The sequence below is a fragment of the Doryrhamphus excisus genome, linkage group LG5, assembly GCF_037039965.1.
Source record: "Doryrhamphus excisus strain RoL-2023G ecotype Guam linkage group LG5, RoL_Dexc_Guam_v1.1, whole genome shotgun sequence".
Classification (NCBI taxonomy): domain Eukaryota; kingdom Metazoa; phylum Chordata; class Actinopteri; order Syngnathiformes; family Syngnathidae; genus Doryrhamphus; species Doryrhamphus excisus.
This window is the reverse complement of record NC_136361.1, coordinates 22,380,615-22,399,304: the sequence shown is the minus strand read 5'-3', so window position 1 is coordinate 22,399,304 and position 18,690 is coordinate 22,380,615.

Here is an 18,690-nt window from a genome sequence, read left to right as displayed (position 1 = left end):
AAGCGTACGTCGGTAAACCTCATTTCCTCGGTCTTAAGAGCTACGCCGAACAATGGCTGGACAGTCCTGGCGTTCGGCCCAACGGTCAGCGCTCTCGTCTCCCATTCCGAAGGTCCTGGTGCGGGTACTGTGAAGCTAAGTCTGTGGAAAAGAGCATAAAAACACAGAAAAGTGGATCCTAGCTGCAGTAAAGAATATCAGGCCTCCGTCTTGCAACCAGGCCAAAAAGGAAGTACCAGAGCCACCCCTTGGGGGAAAAATACAGACATGACTGGACATCAAATTGACAGCATTGAACAATGGGCTTTTGTCGACGTTCCAACTCTGACATGTGTCTATAAACATTATACAGAGAATAAAAGCCATCATTTGTGTGTCGAAGTTGACAGACTTGGACACATACCAAGATCTCGTCAAAATCCTAAACTACTTTTCATGCGTGCTGAGTCTAATCTCTTTCAGGTTGCTCTTCAATTTCACAGTTTATACAGCGTTCACATCTGTAAATCTTACGGATATCTCACTACGATGATTTCAAGTGACTGTTTGCACAATTAAACACGAGCAAATTGTGAATTTGTAAGCATTTGTTACATCTTTGATAAGGTGAAGAACATACAGAACATTAAACATCTCATTTATGTTGGGATTATTTTTTCTATGAGATAATTTCTTCTCACCGAAGAAAGAGATTGATGGCTCACAGCGGAGCTGAGATCTTATTCTTTCTTTTACTTGAGAGCATTTAAGTTTTTACAGAGCGCTACAATTTCTCCTTCTTTATTTCTGTTGGCAGGCTCATCTCATTCTCGCTCATCATTGCTGCTATTTCACAAGGAGCTTCATTGTCCGTGTCAGAGAGGGTTGCTTTATGGCCCGTACGAAGACAAGTGGCAGAAGATCCATTCCACAACTTCACCGTATGACTGCTTGGGTCATTTCATTTTAATGTCAACAGAAGCTGCTCTTTCCCTTACCAACATGTCTTGAAACACCAGGATTACTGTATTCTCATGTTTCCGTCCATAAAAGTATATTCATACCAAACGGGAAAGGAAAAACATCTTAAAAATATAATTATACCACATGAACAATGTACTTATTGTTTTACTAAAGGTACATTTACGTCTCTTCTTAGTAGTTATTAGAATGCATCTTATTATGCGAGGATGACAACATAATGCACTTTTATTATTATTATTATTATTATTATTATTATTACATGTACTGGTGTATTTTTCATTCATTCATTCATTTTCTACCGCTTATCCTCACGAGGGTCGCATGGGGTGCTGGAGCCTATCCCAGAGGCGGCGTACACCCTGGACTGGTTGCCAGCCCATCACAGGGCACATATAGACAAACAACCATTCACACTCACACCGATCTCCTGACTGTGCGGCTTTTGTGCCAACCACTCGTCCATTGTGCAGCTAACAGATTCATTCATTCATTCATTTTCGACCACTCGGGGGGGGGCATTCCAGTTGTCAACCAATCACAGGGCACATATAGACAAACAACCATTCACACTCACGTTCATACCTATGGACAATTTGGAAGTCGCTGATTAACCTGTTAACATGATTAACATGATTAACACCGATTAACATGCAAACTCCACACAGAGATGGCCGAGGGTGGAATTGAACTCGGGTTTCTTAGCTGTGAGGTCTGTGCGCTAACCACTAGACCACCGTAAATAAACAGATGTTGCAGTGTGGTGGCACCAAACCAGGGAAGTTTAATACATGGTGCATGATCAGATTGACCCGCCCCCAAAATGGTTTGACTCGACTTGCGAGAGGCAGACAGTGCGTAAAAGAAAAGGAAAGCCATCACCATGAATGTGAAATTGGACATCAAGGATAAAGCTTGTGTCCTTGAACGTGTCCTTGGAACAGAACACGTATGAAGAATAGGAAGACTAGTCATGCTCTTTATAAAAGATGTGGTTTCAAACAAAAGTATGGGAAATAAAAGCAACGTCCCTCTAGAATCCTTTTTGTTGTTGAAAAGTGAAGCTCAGAATTCCGTCTTGTGTAGTTGCCTTTGGTTGCCTTGTTTATACCATATAACCTTCCCAGTGTCGGAAAAAAGCAGCACTCCCACACTCGATACGGCCAAAGAGGCAACAAAGTTGACTTTGACCTTGACTTGCATTTTTGCAGCCTGCCCTGACCTCCACCCTGACCGCAAAACCCAGCGGTGACTGCCAGGCTCAACTGCTCGTGGAAGTGGCTACAAATCTGTGGCACCAGAATTCCACAGGGCGTATCCTGCACTTCCACCTCACGGCTGCACGTTGAGTGTATCGTCTTCCTCAAATACATTATGCTCCATCTACTACATCTTCCCAGAGAGCAAACTGAGCTTTTCAAAATAAACACGCTGCTGTGTAATGGACATGAACGCCAGGTCAGAAGTTTGGCAGCTGCAGATGCTCTGCGAGATTATTGCTGACAATCGCCCATCGTTTTAGATTTCATGATGCTTTGCGTTTTCAATTCATATTGACGACTTCGGTGGGCCACTCGGACACAAATATCACCCAAGAGTTCTTTAAAATATGGGCCCAGTTCCTCCTTTTTATTTCATACGCGTCTACGTGGAGTTCTAGTAGCGGTGCTGTGGAGATATGTACGGTATATTATGTTTCATATTAATACAAAACATTGTACTGTACTAATATCCAAGTAATGTTCCATTCTGGCCCAAATGCTGGAATATGCTTGTTGGCGGAAATAGCTGACACCAAACACATTCATTCATTTTCTACCGCTTATCCTCACTAGGGTCGTGGGGGGTGCTGGAGCCTATCCCAGCTGTCTTCCGGCGAGAGGCGGGGTACACCCTGGACTGGTCGCCAGCTAATATAATAATTCTTAATTAAATATAATTTCTAATACAGGTTTAAAACCATCCATCCATGCTGGAGCCTATCCCAGCAGTCTTTGGCGAGAGGCGGGTTCCACCCTGGACCGATCGCCAGCTAATATAATAATTCTTAATTAAATATAATTTCTAATACAGATTTTAAACCATCCATCCATGCTGGAGCCTATCCCAGCTATCTTCGGGCGGGAGGCGGGGTACACCCTGGACCGGTCGGCAGCTAATATAATCATTCTTAATTAAATATAATTTCTAATACAGATTTTAAACCATCCATCCATGCTGGAGCCTATCCCAGCTGTCTTCGGGCGAGAGGCGGGGTACACCCTGGACCGGTCGGCAGCTAATATAATCATTCTTAATTAAATACAATTTCTAATACAGGTTTTAAACCAACGATCCATGCTGGAGCCTATCCCAGCTGTCTTTGGGCGAGAGGCGGGGTACACCCTGGACTGGTCGCCAGCTAATATAATAATTCTTAATTAAATATAATTTCTAATACAGGTTTAAACTATCCATCCAAGCTGGAGCCTATCCCAGCAGTCTTTGGGGAGAGGCGGGTTCCACCCTGGACCGATCGCCAGCTAATATAATAATTCTTAATTAAATATAATTTCTAATACAGATTTTAAACCATCCATCCATGCTGGAGCCTATCCCAGCTGTCTTCGGGCGAGAGGCGGGGTACACCCTGGACTGGTCGGCAGCTAATATAATCATTCTTAATTAAATACAATTTCTAATACAGGTTTTAAACCAACGATCTATGCTGGAGCCTATCCCAGCTGTCTTTGGGCGAGAGGCGGGGTACACCCTGGACTGGTCGCCAGCCAATATAATAATTCTTAATTAAATATAATTTCCAATACAGGTTTTAAACTATCCATCCAAGCTGGAGCCTATCCCAGCTGTCTTTGGCGAGAGGCGGGTTACACAGGTGGTCAGCCAATCACAGGGCACATATAGACAAACAACCATTCACACTCACATTCATACCTATGGACAATTTGGAGTCGCTAATTAACCTAGCATGTTTGTGGAATGTGGGAGGAAACCGGAGTACCCGGAGAAAACCCACGCATGCACGGAGAGAACATGCAAACTCCACACAGAGATGGGTGGAATTGAACCCATGTCTCCTAGCTGTGAGGTCTGTGCGCTAACCACTTGACCACCGTGCAGCCCATACTAATGTTCATTCATTCATTTTCTACTGCTTAGGGTCGCTGGGTTTGCCGGAACCTATCCCAGCTGTCTTCAGGCGAGAGGTGGGGTACACCCTGGCCAGCCAATCACAGGGCACATAAAGACAAACAACCATTCACACTCACATTCATACCTATGGACAATTTGGAGTCGCCAATTAACCTAGCATGTTTTTGGAATGTGGGAAGAAACCAGATGCACGGGGAGAACATGCAAATGAGGGTGGAATTGAACCCAGGTCTCCTAGCTCCACTCGACCGCCGTGCAGCTGACACCAAACACATTTCCTTTCAAATTGATTTCATGCACAAGACGGCCGTGGATTGGTTCAATGCTCAAGTCGAGAGGCCATGCTAACTCACACTCCAATGCCAGTAAACGTGTCCCTGAGGAACGCTGCGGCTCATCACGGAACATCTTACACAGCTAATATTTAGATAGTTACAAGAAGTACACACCTAGGATTCCAGTATTCACCCAGAAGAGCGTGACAGAGGTGGAAGCTGACGTAGAAAGTGCAAACTGTCCTGTTTGTTATTGTTCCAACCACACGTCTGTGACGTCTGCCAGCACACTATCCTGCTCATATTGTAAAAATGTTGTGCAAAATGGCCGTAGTCATTCAGTTGGATAGTTCAAAACGTGAGATTATGATTTGCTGCTCAGACCACAAGCATTTCAGGCAAATAAACAGTGGATGAAGTTGTGGACCTTACCTCATTCTTTTAATTAAATACAGCCAAATTTCAGCCTAAATTTTGCTTGCTTGTTTATACACTTCTTTTGCAATTAAGCTTTGTGAAAATACGAGACTGCAGACTGTTTTTTAGGCCCACGTCTGGGTCGCTGTTTCATTTAGGAAAAAAGAAATGAAAGAAGTGATGTTTGGGATCATATAGTCTGACTTCATGCACATACGCACAGATCAAATAAGCTCTAATTAGATGTTGGCCACCGCGGTTTTGTGTAAGTCTAACACCAATTTCCACCCTAACACGGGATTCTTAGAGGGGAATGGTAACAGACAAGCAAAGGGGATGAACAAAAATGCCTAAATTGAAGTACAGTCGTCGCTTGCTACTTTGTGGGTCGAATATCACAGATTTTTAAAAATATATCAATAATCATCCTGTTTTGTGGTCCAAAGCGGCCTACTATTAGTAAAAAAAATACCGTATTTTCCGGATTATTAGTCGCACTTTTTTTCATAGGTTGGCAGTTCCTGTGACTTATACTCCAGAGCGACTTATAAGTGTTTATGTTACATAAACACCGGACACATTTTCTGTTCATGTTTATTTTTTGTGTAGCTGAATAAGCATTGTGTTAGCATATCTTACATCTATTCAGCCTGTTCTCTATTCTTTTATTGTTAGAACTTGCCTTCCAAGAGGACGTTTTGGACGTAGTAATGGTCAAGTAGTTCGGAAAATAAATTACCCGCAAAAAATGCGACTTATACTCCAGTGCGACTTATGTATGTTTTTTTCTAGCTAATTATGCATTTTTGGCTTTGTGCGACTCATACTCCGGAGCGACTTATAGTCCAAAAAATACGATACAATATTTGTAACGCAGCATAATAATAATAATAATAGAGTGTAATCCACTTTAATAGAAAACTTCACTTCCTGTCCCCCACCCATCCGGAGGACATTTACTGCAACACGAGACTGAAATTGCTTATTTTCTCCGACTATATTTGTCTAAAGTTAACTATGGGGGTGTTATTTAACATCTAGAGGGCTCTAATAATGTAAACAGAAGTCTTTCAGGTTTTCTAATCAGGTTTTGTGTACTGTAACTACAAAAATATTTGATTGATATATCAGGAATTCGACATGAATCCTACGGGTCTGGAACCAATTAGTCGCAATAAATCAAGGGATGACTGTACGTAAAAAAAAAAGGAACGCACAACTTGTCTTGTGTCAATTCTCCAACTTCAGGCACACAGTAAAAATATTTCATTGGTTTAGATTTACGTTGAATTGAATGTCAAGTCACGCCAATCTGTAATACTTTATACTATGTATACTATGTTATACTATACAGTATAAGTATAGTGCCAATTTACTACAGATGTTATCTGAATGAAGCCGGTCTAGAAGCACAATCTGTATACATTGGAGAAAAACAACAGAACACCATGACAGAGGCAAGGAAAAACTCCCTCAAGTGGATTTGAACAATTTAAGAAGGACTGGACACAAAATTCCAGGGTTCAATTCCACCCTCAGCCATCTCTGTGTGGAGTTTGCATGTTCTCCCCGTGTATGCGTGGTTTTTCTCTGGGTACTCCGGTTTCCTCCCGACCAGTCCAGGGTGTACCCCGCCTCCCGCCCAAAGACAGCTGGGATAGGCTCCAGCACCCCCGCGACCCTCGTGAGGAAAAGCGGTAGAAAATGAATAAATGAATGAATGGACACAAAATTAGGAACTATAAGGGGTGGCCAAGCTGAGACGGCAGAGTTGTTGGTGGGTCAATCAGATGCATTATGGGGACGGCGTCAAATAGTCCAAACATTGCCACTGTCCTCCAGAAGCTCCTGGGAATGTTGTCCAGGCGGTGAAGATGGCTTCCACCGTCTGGACCTCATGTCCATTTTTGTAAACCCCCCCTTGTCATACATCCCCAGATGTTCTCAATTGGACTTAGATCAGGGGAACGCACAGGATGGTCCAAAAGGGTTGAGGCTATTCCCCGAAAAACCCGTCATCGCCACACAGACGAGGGCCTTGAGTCATGACGGATACCCCCCTGCAATATCTCCACATTGGCAGTTGCCCTTTCACATGCCTGCATGACCTGCAGCTGCATTGTTCCATTGAAGGAAAAAGCCCCCGGTGAGGGCACCCCCCCACCAGTGCATAGTGTGGAAAACATCTCAGGTGGGATCTCCTTGTCATGTCAGTAACGCTGGAATCCATCAGGACTGTCAAGATTACATTCTTCCACCTTTCAATGTCCCATGTTTGCTGCTATCATGCAATTCCTTCCAAAACAAACAATTTTGTTGATTTGTTGGTGTCTGATGGTTATTGAACTGCACTCCTTTATTTGCCAGCCAATCGGTTCGTCCACTTAACATCCGTCCATAACCGTCCATAACCCTCAGGATCTTGTAAGAATACAATGACATCCAACTTATCCAACTCGGTCTTGCTTATGCAGCTCAACAATCGAACGCTTCCAAAGAGAGAAAGCTTTTTTGCCTTTGCCATCAAGAATACCAGACAGAAAATTAAATTGATTTCACATTTTTTCACAAGATTTTGCCTCAGCTGACGAAAAATATTCATTCATTTAGCATTTTGAGGCTCTACTTATAACCTCCAACCAACAGCGCAAAATGGACTCAAACTTACCTTCACATTTCAACCAGGGCCGCTCGGCCTGGTCCCTTTACGGTTACAAACGTCAGTTAGAGTTTAAGGTTAATTTATTACCACTGATGGTCTTGGCCTAGAAGTGGAGGCCCCGGGCTCAGACTCGGGGAAAGGAAGAGTTTCCTGTTCCTGTACAATTACAGTAAAATAAATAGAATAATGAATAGAGATCCATCAGTTAAGTGTCTCCATGTCACATTAAAATTGTAGGAGATGGCGGCAACAGTCATGTTTCTCCATCAACTGTTGCCAAAGTTTTACAACAAAACGGTTGTTAAACATATTAAATAGAACTATTTTTAAATTGTATTTCATTGTTACCCCGGGGATACCTTCCCTGATAAATGTGTCCTGCTGTAATTTCTTACTAGGAATAAGGAGATCTTGCATCAATATGGAAAAACTTGTCTTTTTTATTTTATTTCTTCACGAGAAAAGTAATGGACATGCATCAGATTACAATTGAGTGTATCACAGTTCACAGTTCCACATGTCCAATAAGAGTAGGAGGAAGCCTTTTTAATATAATTTAAGTTGTTTTTTTGTATTTTTATTCATTTTTGTCATCATTGTGCACATGCTCGCTAACATGGCATGGTCCATTCCATGAGAAGGGAGGGAGCAGTCCAATCGATCATGATGGATTATGAATTTTGATATGGTAATGGTAATGGTTTTATTTCATTTGAACATGCATCAGAATACAATTAAGTGCATCCCATAATCAGTTCCCAGTTCCACATGTCCAAAAGGAGTAGGAAGAAGCAAAGCATATTAAATCCTACCCCTCCATCTGGTACTTTTACAATAAGTAACTGTTACATTTGTTCACTTCCTGCTTTCCTAATATAATTTTTACATTTTTGTTTAAAATTTAAAATTTAAAATTTAAAATTTAAAATTTAAAATTTAAAATTTAAAATTTAAAATTTAAAATTTAAAATTTAAAATTTAAAATTTAAAATTTAAAATTTAAAATTTAAAATTTAAAATTTAAAAATTAAAATTTAAAATTTAAAATTTAAAATTTAAATAAAAATTTAAAATTTAAAATTTAAAATTTAAAATTTAAAATTTAAAATTTAAAATTTTCTTTAAAAAAATCTTTACATTTTTTGTCACATACCGAAGTAGGAGGTGATATGATCATCCAATGACATAATGGGTACCATAGTAAGTGTCAATATAGTGATATATATATATAGCACATCATGACTGGTTCAAGACTCTTCATCCTTGTATTTAGCAAACATCAACTGCTTGTATTGTTTCTTGAATTGGCTCATCGTTGTGCATTGTTTGATTTCCTTACTCAATTCTAAAGAACCAGGAAGCCAGCCGTCAATTGCCTTACTATTTACCTACTCTCGCTCTTTACAGTCGGTGCACTCTGTCTAGCCCGAGTTGAATATAAAAATCCCAAAACAGGAAACAATGATGCAAAACAAGAGGACAAAATTGCAGACTCTGAATGAAACTCTCGATGATAATAATAATGATAATGATAATGATAATCCATGGCCGTGAATGTGTGAGTGAGTATGAATGGTTGTTTGTCTATACGTGTCTTGTGGTTGACTGATGACCACTTCATGGTCAGCTGGGATACGGAAATAAAAGAATGAATGAATAAACTCAAGTTTCACTTTCCCTTAGCGTGTCTGCCTGTAAGCCATACTGTAGCCAGATTGTATTTATCACTTTGGTTCCCATGTTGTTATGAGTGGTGGAAGTTGTCAACAGAAAGGTTCTGGAGGACTAAAGCATGACTAAGGTTTCTCTGTCTCCTTCTTTTTCTTCACACACACTCTTCATTCTCTCTCTCACACAAACAAATGAATGAAGTGAAGGACACTCCGCAGGCACACACAGAAGTCACCCAAAAATACACAACATTCTCGCTTGCATTCATAATTCATGACGATATATAAATCACCTGCCCAATTTTTGCTTGGAGAGGGACGTGTTTTTTTTTCCCTGACATTCTTCAAAATGATCGTGCGTGATTTATGGCGTGTTTTCCACTGAGGAGAATGATGCCGGGCTCTGGACTGTACACGTTGCTTAGCTGTGTTTATTTTCATTCCGTTTAGTTCCGCCTCCGCTGATACTTGGGTGATTTAAGGAGGCTATGATTGGGGTTGGAATTAAACCAGCTGGCACTTTGTGTGTGGGTGCATGTGTGTGTGTGTGTGTGTGTGTGTGTGTGGATCCATCCGTTCTACTTGTACTTCAGAAAAACATCATCTTGGAAAGATGTTTACCTGGCAGAGCTGTTAAAGTGTACACCTGCCATGAGAACATGTGCTCTGACGTCTGGAGAAGTTTTCTATCATCTCATTCAACATTTGGACGCACTTTATTGCATGACTTATTTTTATTCTTATTTAGCACCTCTGCCATTTCCACTCAACTTTATGAAGGGGGGGGGGGCACATGTCATTTTGGTGTAAGTCTACATTGAAATGTAAATAAATGAAACCCCTCCAGAAATTAAATGGTAGAGCCCAGTCCATCTATGTTATTTTTTTCCATGAACCAGAAATAATTCATACACTCACAAGGGTCGCGGGGGTGCTGGAGCCTATCCCAGCTGTCTTCGGGCGAGACTGGTGGCCAGCCAATCACAGGGCACGACTCATACGACACATACGACCTCCTAAATATGGCTTTTAACACTATTAGAGCCCTCTAGACAATAAATAACACCCCTATAGTCACCTTTAGACTTTCATTCATTCATTTTCTACCTCCCCCAGCTGTCTTGGGGCGAGAGGTGGGGTACACCCTGAACTGGTGGCCAGCCAATCACAGGGCACGACTCGGGTCTCCTCGGTGTGAAGCCTGCGTGCTAACCACTCCTACACCGTGCAGTGCAATGTAGGATTCCTTATTAATAAATGGAATATTTTACTAGTTAAAGCATCGAAAATGTGCATTCACATACGACCTCCTAAATATGGCTTTTAACACTATTAGAGCCCTCTAGACATGAAATAACACCCCTATAGTCACCTTTAGACTTTCATTCATTCATTTTCTACCTCCCCCAGCTGTCTTGGGGCGAGAGGTGGGGTACACCCTGGACTGGTGGCCAGCCAATCACAGGGCACATATAGACAAACAACCATTCACACTCACATTCATACCTATGGACAATTTGGAGTCGCTAATTAGCCTAGCATGTTTTTGGAATATGGGAGGAAACCGGAGTACCCGGAGAAAACCCACGCATGCACGGGGAGAACATGCAAACTGGCGGGATTGAACTCGGGTCTCCTAGCTGTGAGGTCTGCACCGTGCAGCCCAACCAGAAATAATTAATAATCAGGCGGACAACAAAAAATATTGCATATACTCTGGGATGTATTTTCCTTTTTTGCTATTTTTTTCCCCCCTACCAGAATAAAAAATGGTACAGTCCCATTATATTACATTACATTTAGTGCATCAGTACTTCTGTCAACCATCTGTCAACATGACTGTTACAACCACAGTGTAACAGTCAGCCCCACCAGAAATAATTAATAATTAATAATCAGGCGGACAACAAAAAAATACTGCATGTACTCTGTGATTTATTTTCCTTTTTTTGCTATTTTTTGCCACCCTACCAAAATAAAAAATGGTACAGTCCCATTATATTACATTACATTTAGTGCATCAGTACTTCTGTCAACTATTCCGTCCGCCCGTGATAATAATGGAATATATTAGCAAATGAAGTGTAACAGTCAGTCTCTCGCATGACAGTTGAGTGCTAAAGACCTAGCTGGCTTTTATAGTACGCTCAATTTATTTTTATTTCGCCAAAATAAAACGGGAATTCATTGGCTGACAATTCATGTGATGACCAATGTTTGGTGTCAGTCCACCATTTTAGACAATACGAAACGCAGAGTGACGTCGGGCCAACTCTACGGGGTAAATGAAATTCCTTATTAATCGTGCATGTTGCGTTCACTGCCAGGTGCCACTCGGCTCGTACTGCTCATCAGTCAGCTGCTCAATCGTTCATTCTGGCAGCTCGCTTGGACCACCCAATGGGGCAATCAGCTAATCAACAAATCAGAGGGGAAATGCATACTTATCATGCAGGTTAACCCCCCCCTTCCCCCCCTCGCCCCCTTACCCCAAATATGTGCAGTATGAAGCATAAATTGACCGATGCTTGAACCGTCTCTGGAGCATTGATGGGGGCGTGCACGTAAGCGAATATAAGTGAAATATGTGAGCGGTGTGTACGTACACAGGCAGAATCTGCCGTTATTTTCTGAATCATACCCCCCTGTTTCATTTCAGGTTTGGTTTGGGTCCAGGTGGTTGGTGTTAATGTAGTCCAGATGGGGGAGTCACAGCGAGAGGTTTTTCCAGAGTTTTGGTCAAAGCCGGGCCTTTCTAATAAAAGCAGGGGAGATTTTCACAGTTCCACAGACAAAACCTCGCATTCGAAATTCTCCAGGGGGACCGGAGAGCGAGAGGGACCGCAATGTTAGACTTTGTTTTTATTAAAGCCAGGTGATTGACAGCTCTGAGAGAATTTTCCAGCATTAAAGCGAGGGTCTTATTGGAGAGGACAGAGCGGAGAGCGGAGGGACCTGGCGAAGCGCAGCAATGCTCTGGCAACTCGCTACTGATGGAAGGCTTGGCCTCTCTTTCGATTCTCCTCACTCCCTGTCCCCTCGTTTCTTTCTGCCTCGGGCAGTTTGTACCTGCCACTCCTAATGCTCGCCGCACAATATGTTTCATGGTGGGCCATTCTTTTAAAAGGTATTAACACCATGCTAACGTCTCCTGATTGGGGTGAGCAATTCATGGTGGATGGGAGAAAACAGTACTGACAACTCCTTTCACCAGACCAGTCGAAGCTCTACGATTTAACACGATATGTTCTAAGACACTGGTTAATGTAAATGTATGTAGTTCAACAAAACAATACATAAAATGTTTAGAATTCCAACTTCAAGTGTCTAATATTCTTTGCATCTCACTTTCTTTTTGTGGCTAGTGGTTGTTTTGGACAAAATGGTAATGGCAATGGTAATGGTAATGGTAATGGTAATGGTAATGGTAATGGTTTAATTTCATTTGAACATGCATCAGATTACAATAATCAGTTCACAGTTCCACATGTCCAAAAGGAGTAGGAAGAAGCAAAGCTTATTAAATCCTACCCCTCCATCTGGCACTTTTACAATCAGTAACTGTTTGTTCACTTCCTGCTTTCCTAATATAAATTTTTATTTTTATTTTTATTTTTATTTTTATTTTTATTTTTATTTTTATTTTTATTTTTATTTTTATTTTTATTTTTATTTTTATTTTTATTTTTATTTTTATTTTTATTTTTATTTTTATTTTTATTTTTATTTTTTGTCACATACCGAAGTATGAGGCGATATGACCATCCAATGACATAATGGGTACCATAGTAAGTGTCAATACCTGTTAATATATCAATATGTCAATACATAATCATTTGACCTTTTGATTTCTGATCATCAAACTGATATATACTGAGGTATAACCGCAATTGGAAGTTCTGTCAGAACTATAATAACATATTTTTCCCCAAAACTTTGTTCAAGTGTGTAGAACCGTACACCCAAATGATGGTTTTCATAGACCAACAATGATGACAACCGAGTCCACGGTAGACTTGTCTGCTTTCCATCCCAGACACCAATAATCTGCTCTATTAAATACAGATCTCTGTAGCACCCTATACGATTTCATGTGAATTACAAATTCATTTCACAATTCACATTGGATTGACTTATTTCTACTAATTCTGTTAGTCTTAGGAATTACTGTACCGGTAGATCTGGTTACACTCGTACAGCTGTATTATGTCTCTTTGGTTCAGGATAAGAGCTGATGCCCTCGGGTTTACTTTGTAATTACAAACATGTGGAACCCAGTTCGAACCCGACATTAGAAACTAGGAATGGCACAGAAGCCAGTGACATCATCATCGGGCTCATAATCACGTTTGTCCTCTTCTTTCAGTCTTCCCTCAGTTAACAACAGCAGCGCTGTCCAATAGAACTTAAAAATCATAAATAAATGGAAAACATTTATAATTAATCCAAGTTATTGTCATTGGTATGGGTCGATTTCACCCAAGCATGTGGTGAGGGATGCTGTCAAGCTGAAGAAGGAGTCCTGGTGGGCCTTCTTGGCCTTTTTGGCAAATGGGACTCTGGCCGTCACTTTGCTCTGGTTTTTCAGAATCACTGTGCACATGCTTGGTAACATGGCATGGTCCATTCCATGAGAAGGGAGGGAGCAGTCCAATCAATCATGGTGGAGTATGAATTTTGATATGGTAATGGTAATGGTAATGGTAATGGTAATGGTAATGGTAATGGTAATGGTAATGGTTTTATTTCATTTGAACATGCATCAGATTACAATTGAGTGCATCCCATAATCAGTTCACAGTTCCACATGTCCAAAAGGAGTAGGAAGAAGCAAAGCTTATTAAATCCTACCCCTCCCTCTGGTACTTTTACTATCAGTAACTGTTACATTTGTTCACTTCCTGCTTTCCTAATATCATTTTTTAATTTTTGGTTATTATTTTAAATTTTAAATTTTAAATTTTAAATTTTAAATTTTAAATTTTAAATTTTAAATTTTAATTTTTTAATTTTAAATTTTAAATTTTAAATTTTAAATTTTAAATTTTAAATTTTAAATTTTAAATTTTAAATTTTAAATTTTTAATTTTTAATTTTTAATTTTTAATTTTTAATCATGACTGGTTCAAGACTCTTCATCCTTGTATTTAGCAAACATCAACTGCTTGTATTGTTTCTTGAATTGGCTCATCGTTGTGCATTGTTCGATTTCCTTACTCAATCCATTCCATAGTTTGATTCCACATACTGAAATGCTATGGCTTTTTAACGTCCTGTTTTAAGCATATAGATTAAGACTAAAATGGTAATATGGGGGTCCCTGGATGCCTCGGGGGACGTCCACCAGGTGGTGGACTAGAGAGTCAAATGAGTGAAGGATGGAAAAGATTGATTGGATTAATGCATCTTCTGTATTGATGTGGACTCTGCACCAGTCCATGTGGTGAAATCTACGTTCCTACCCTCACCTATGGTCATGACCTTTGGGTAGTCACCAAAAGGGAAGAATTGTGGGTACCAGCAGCCAAAATAAGTTTTCTCCAAAGAGTGTCTGGGCTCTTCTTTAGAGATAAGGTGAGAAGCATCGTCATTCAGGAGAAACTCAGAGTAGAAGCGACTGTCCTCCAGGAGCCAGATGAGATGGCTTGGGCATCTGGTTAGGATGCCTTCCGGACCCCTCCCGGGGGAGGTGTTCAGGGTGGAGGCTTCTGGGACGACCCAGGACTCAGGACACTTTTGGAGATATGATATTTTTTCAAGAGAGTGAACTTCTCCATGGGGATTCATAAAGTAAAGAACTATTATTGGTAGTAATTACTGGATCGGAATAGGCTTTAGCTCCGCTTGGAATATCTTTTCCAGACGGGCATTAATTCCGAGTCTAGACAATCAGAGGATACCGATTGTGATGAATGTGGAAAAAAGTGTGCGGATGAATGAATGAGACCGTGAAGAAGCAAGGCACCAGATGAACGGAGAACAACAGCTTAGCTGGCCAGATCACCTTCAACCACAAGGTCTGCTGCGTGAAAAGATTCTTAACCAGCGATGATGATTGATGATCATACGAGTGAGAAACACAAACAGGAATGCAGGCGAGTGTGTTCCTGGTTACACACACACACACACACACACACACACCACATCTCCCGGGGTGGGAATGTCTTTTTAACAAGCAATTAAAGGCGATACAGGCTGGAAGTAAACAACAGGAATGTTCACAAGAGGAAGAGGAGCACGTTGGGAGAAAGCAGGAGCTGGATGTGCCGATGGAGGCGGAGTCCCGATTTGGCACTTTCGCAGGTGTGCACATCAGGGGGGTCGCAGAGGAAGGACTTTGAGTCGGCCAAAGTGGCCACCTGTCTTTGCCTCATTGTAGTTTTAGTGTTTCCTTTCATCCGGCCCTCGGCAGCACAGCTCCCACTCGGCGCAGTTAGCCTCCCGCCGAGAGTGACCGTGTGTGTGTGTGTGTTTGCGTGTGGGTGTGTTTGCATAGCTCTGATCCCAGTTGACCGAGAAAGACGAATGCTCCTAAAGGTGCATTTCGCTCCTTCCTGCACGTTTTATATCTTTCTTCTTTTTGGTTTATTGAGACAGTTTGAGTGGAGGCAGGAAGTTGGCCATCAAGCCTACAGAGCAGCAGAGTACACCGGAGAAAACTTATGCACTAAAGTCAACAAGGTTATGCTCCGGGAACATCCCAGATGCCAATCCATCATGAATTAATATATCTTACTCAAAGGGGTACCGCACCTTTAAATGCTTTAACTGAATTATTCGAAATCAGTGACAGAATATGGCGATTTGAAAAAACTATTACTTTAGGAAGCATCGGAGGACACGTGCACTTTGCTTTTGCTTATTTGTGGATTTTGTGGAGCACCTAAAAATAAATTCCAGGCTCAAAAAGAAGATTTACTCTTAATTCGGGCAATTAAATAATATAATATAATATAATATAATATAATATAATATAATATAATATAATATAATATAATATAATATAATATAATATAATATAATATAATATAATATAATATAATATAATATAATATAATATAATACAATACAATACAATACAATACAATACAATACAATACAATACAATACAATACAATACAATACAATACAATACAATATAATGAATATTAAGCAATTAAAATATTTATATATACTATACTATACTGTAAGAGCTTGTTATCTTTGCATTGTAACATACAGCTATATTAGCTTTACAATATGTTTATTAATTATAATATAATATAATATAATATAATATAATATAATATAATATAATATAATATAATATAATATAATATAATATAATATAATATAATATAATATAATATAATATAATATAATATAATATAATATAATATAATATAATATAATATTAAGCAATTAAAATATTTGATCATGATTAATCGCATTTTTTGGGACCAGAGTTAACTCAGAATTAATCACATTTAATCGCAGATAGAAATAAGTAGGGGAAATCTCTTTATTGTGAACATTTCGATGTGCAAATACAATGATACTATAATTACATCAAATTTTATGTAAAAAGATATACATTTCGGAACTATGGGTCATTATCTAAAACAGTCAGCAAGCATATTTTTTAATCAAGATTTTTATTTATTATTAGCATGTTACCGCTCACAAAACTGTACATTATGTTACTTTTACGCAGCGGTAATAATTGTAGCAAACCCAGAAATGGCATCAACCGAAAAAAAACACACACAAGGGGCCTTTACGCACTTGTCCCCGTATTATTATTATTGTATTGTATTGTATTATTATAGCTATAGGCACTACCATAGCAAATAAAATGAGGTGTGACGACACCTTCACCTGCTCAGCAAAGTTTATTTAAAAGGCCGGACTCAACTTTTGGAACACTGTGGTGATATAAATAGGAAAATACCAATTTCTGTGCAGAAAGAATGAAGATTTATGTTTATTGCCTGTCTGACTTGAGTAAATCAAATGGGTTTTCCATAGAAAAGTTGGACAGTTGGATGAGGAAGGAAAGAAAAAACCTGACCTGCATCCCACAATAATGCATTAAGGATTCAATATAATTTTTTTTTTGACTTACCAGAGAGCGTAGAGTCATAAGATGAATGTGTAATCATCTGCGGGTATTACACTTTTCCATACAAATCATGTTTTTAATATTGTTTCATTGTTCAAATGAACTTACCAGCATCTATTTGACTTCCTCGGCAGCCACATTTCCATGAGGGCATCTTCTTCAGAGACCATTTTATTGTTAATAAGTCTGCCAATTGTCCACCTCCGGTTCACCTTAGTCCAAAACCGCCCACTGAAATACGCAACAGCCGTCTGCCCCTCAGCTGATCTGTTTTCATCAATGTAAAAATCAGAGATCATTAGACCGCTAAGTTATATCACAGATCCCGTAAAGTGTGCGTGTCTACACGTTTGTGTATGTGTCCATTTATTTGTGCACGTAAAATCATCAGTGTGCAAATCGTCATCTGTGTGCATATGTGTGTGTGTGTGCGTGCACGTATGTGTAGGCGTAGGGGAAATCTGATCTGGTCTACGTGTGGGAGGAAACGGTTTCCCCCCCCCCATTTTGCTGCTCAGTCAGACGGCCTGTTAGAGAGATCAGACTCTCAGACCAACTGAACCAGAAGCCATGAGGATGCGCTCGACATCAGACATCAGCGGCGTATGTGGCGACTACTCGGTGCACTTTGTCCATGTCTCATCAAAGGCTGCAACCAGCAGGGGCGTCACTAGGTTCTGAGGACAGGGGGGGGGGCTTAGCCCCCTGGAGATGCACAGGATATGAATGAATGTAGTAGACATAAAAAAAAAAAAATCCAAAAAACAAATAAGGAACAAAAACCGGGATATAACTTTCCCACTTTTGGACAGATTTAGTAGAGATACTCAATTGTTTTAGGCCACCATTAAATGTACACAAGTACACACAATCTATACTGCAAAACCGCTGTTCAAGCTCTGCAACCATTCTGTCCAGTAGACAGTGATTAATGATATAATAATCATTATTATATTATTAATTAGCCTATCATTATTACTATACTAGTAGAGTAGTAGGCTAGTATTAGCCTGCTTATTGGCTTGATTATTAGCCTGCTTTAGGGTGACTGAAGCCCCCCTAAAATATATATATATATATATATGAAATTTGTGGTGAAAATAAATAAATAAATACATAATTTTAAAAATCTATGAAAAAATAATAATTCTATAATAATTAAATATCTATAATAATATCATTGGTTGCAGCAGTGGCATCATTAGGCCTATTTATTAGGCCTATTAGGGGTCTGAAGCCCCCCTAAAATTTTCTTAAGCCCCCCTAAATAATTATTATAGATATTATAGATATATTATATTATTAAATATTTATATTATTATAGATATTTAATTATTATAGAATTATTATTATTTTTTAATAGATTTTTAAAATTATTTATTTATTTTTATTTATTTACAGAGTCAGAGATTTTTTTGGTAAAAATAAATAAATAAATAATTAAAAAAATCT